General features: G+C 37.6%; 1 protein-coding gene across 1 annotated transcript in view; it reads right to left on the bottom strand.

Moving 5' to 3' along the window:
* DCP2 (decapping mRNA 2) overlaps positions 1–1,519 on the bottom strand; it is an 18,283-nt gene extending 16,764 nt beyond the window's left edge. Inside the window, exon 1 of the mRNA XM_010137484.1 lies at positions 1,477–1,519. The gene's annotated coding sequence lies outside the window, so the exon portion shown is untranslated. The remainder of the gene's footprint in view (positions 1–1,476) is intronic.
* Positions 1,520–3,011: the final 1,492 nt, after the last annotated feature.

The raw sequence follows: 3,011 nt of genomic DNA, 5'->3' as shown, positions 1-3,011 counted from the left end.
CCTGCTGAAGAGGGGGAGCAAGTGGCTGGGTGGGCATCTTGCTACTGTCAAAGGTTAACCCACCTGAGTCCTAAAAGCAAAAGATAGGGTAACAGCACTTGCTTACAGGAGAAAGAGAGCAACAAGATGCCCCAAGACCTACATTAAGACTTTGAACCCCCTCTTATTTATTCAGCAGAGAACAACTCAGTAGCACAAGAGAGCATGAGAAAAAGAAACTACATGGATACCTGTGATTTGTTAGTTAATAGAATGGGTCAGAGCAGTTCTACAACTGAAGATTAAACACACAAGAACAAAACAGAACTAGAATAAATCATGTCCAGGCATTGTGTGATTCTAAAAGAGCTTAGGAACTCAACAAATGTTTGAAGACATTACGTACCTGGCTTAAGCTTTCAACTTGCTGGCAAGTAACATTTCAGTCTTTGAATACAAATTCTAAATGTAGAAGTCTCTTAAATTAATTTAAAAGCAGGGGAAAACTGACAGTTTGGGAGAAAAAAGTTAAATGAAAGTGCATTAGGGTAGTGTTTTTAGAGTTATTTTTGTTATTCTTAGGAGAATGGATTCGCAACTAAATTATTTAACAATAATCACCACCACCTTTATCAGTTCTCACACAGTTCTCAATAGATTAATATAAAAGCCTAGTTGTTATTTTAAAGTATCAGAAAAAGTTGTGGGGGTTTTGTGGGATTTAGGGATTTTACTGTTTTAGGGTTTTGAAGACCAAGCTTATACTGATTCTCTAGTACAGATATCAGTGCAGATAAAATTTCAGTATTAGATTCTGTGAAGTCACCTATGAACATTTCACTCTAAACGTACTCGTTACAGCAGTAACTTTATATGTTGAGCTCCACAGGACAAACAAAGCCCACGGCCTGAGAGCCCTTCACGCCATGTACTTGATTTAATAAAGCCAACATGCAAGAGAAGTTTTAGCAACATTCATTTAAAATTCTACATTTAAGCTTACCTACAACTTATATGTAATTATTATATATTCCATGGCTCACAAGTGTAGAGAAACACTAAAGTTAACATCAGAAAGAACATCCACAAATACACATAGAGCCTGAAGAGTGTACCCAAAGAAGAAATAGGTACACTAAGTTTCCCTTGTCCAATTAAAAAGTTAATTTGATGATGAATGCTACAGTTGCTACTAAGTAGCCAAACTTCACCCTCAGCAAAACACCTGATCACACAAATACTGCAAGCAAAGCTTTGTGAAAAGCCACAAACTCAGTCTAAGAACATAACACAGACTCTCTTGAGAGGAAGTTCTCATTTCCTCAAAACTGACTACAGTAAAAAAAAAAAATTGGAGTCTTAGCCCAATTAACTATACGATCGAACAACTTAAGATCAAAATTGATTACTACAGAAAGAAATGTAGTCATCCTGCACAGTACCTAAAAACTCGGAAGCTTTAACTCACAATTGCAAAAACAAAGTAATTGATGTGCTAAAGGTTACCAGCAGTATTTCATGGGGTTTTCAACCTCCTGGTCTCAATAAAAACAAACAAACCAACGCCAAAAAAACCCAGAAACAAAACCCATCATACACTCCCCAAAAAGCTCACACACCTTTGTATGCCTTCAGAGCTAGCAACAGTCATACAAATTACCTGCAGGCACTAAAACAGCTGTAGCTGTCCCAAACAGTGGAATTATTATTTAGAGTAATTATTTAGACAATTAGTTGGAACAGCTGGAAGTGATCTGAGCACCTACATATGAGCCTCTCTGAGCAGCCTGTGTGGAACGTCCCTGACTCTACCTAGACAGGTGCCCCTGTGAGTGATCTACAGAAAGTGTTCCAGCTTAAAGTAAAATCCAAACACGTTTTAATTCAGCAATGTATTATGTTGCTGGAATTAGCACTGGCTCACAGCAGTCCTTTTGTCATGAGGAAATGTATCAAACAGGTAACACGGCAGACGCAGTGAGAAGTACTGCTGATTGCATCTCCTGGTATGCAGACTTTTTACAACAAAGAGTTTTCTGAAGAGAATCCAGGCCTTTTGCTTCAGGACAAAGGAAAATGTCCTTACACTTTGTCCAAAGACAAAAGTGTCCAAAGACAAAGTGTAAAAGTCTGACAGACATTCTAGCACCCTCAAGATAAAAATAAAGCCATTAGTTCTATTTTGTGGACCTCTAAGCTTTAATTTGGCCTTTTGGTTTTCAAATACACACACAAAAAAAACTCCACACAAACCCACACTAAAAGAATAAAAATCTCAAGCTACTGGGTGAGCTAGACTTGAAAGCAGATTTATTTAATTATTTAGCTTAGTAAGAGTAATGTGAATGCTTGCCATCTCCTATAAATTCACCAGCAGTTATTTGGATTTGAAGTTCACACTGCTACAACTCATATGAAAAGATACTAGAGAACTCACAGAGGTCCTGTACCTTTCCAAACCTGTTATACTGAAATCATAATTATTTTAATACTGAAGTTTTATTTCCTGACAAAATTAAAAACAAAAAGTATGTGCTAGAAAAAAAAGGTTGTGCTAGAAAATATTCTGCATCTTCTCAGTAACTGATTGTGAAAAATTGCTTGGTTCATGCTACCAAAATTTCCACTAATATCACAGATAGATTTGAGAATGTGGGAAGCGATATTTATAGCTACCACCTGAAGCATAGTGCCACTGACCTTCCACTTATTCAGTTGTTTATCTTCTTCTTTGAGCCTATCAGGCCCTGTCACCCAACCACCCCAGCATCCTTTATCATTTCCTCCACAGGATAGCCTGACTCCTCGGCTCTTTACAGTTCTTCTGTCTACATCCAGGCAAGGCAACGTATCTGAGGCAGGGCTGATCTGTTAGCACTACTGAAACTCAGTAAGGTGAGTTAAGAAAAGATGAAGAGCTAGGCAGATGGTAACTACTCCTGATTTACCATTCTAACATGCTTTTTCTTCCTGTTAAAGCCACATGACTACATCCACACAAATATAAGACAAAACACCATTTCAAAGGTAGA

This window comes from Buceros rhinoceros, unplaced genomic scaffold (genome assembly GCF_000710305.1).
Source record: "Buceros rhinoceros silvestris isolate BGI_N320 unplaced genomic scaffold, ASM71030v1 scaffold5226, whole genome shotgun sequence".
NCBI classification, from domain to species: domain Eukaryota; kingdom Metazoa; phylum Chordata; class Aves; order Bucerotiformes; family Bucerotidae; genus Buceros; species Buceros rhinoceros.
The sequence above is the reverse complement of the archived record's forward strand: the minus strand, read 5'-3'. Positions and strand labels throughout refer to the sequence as shown.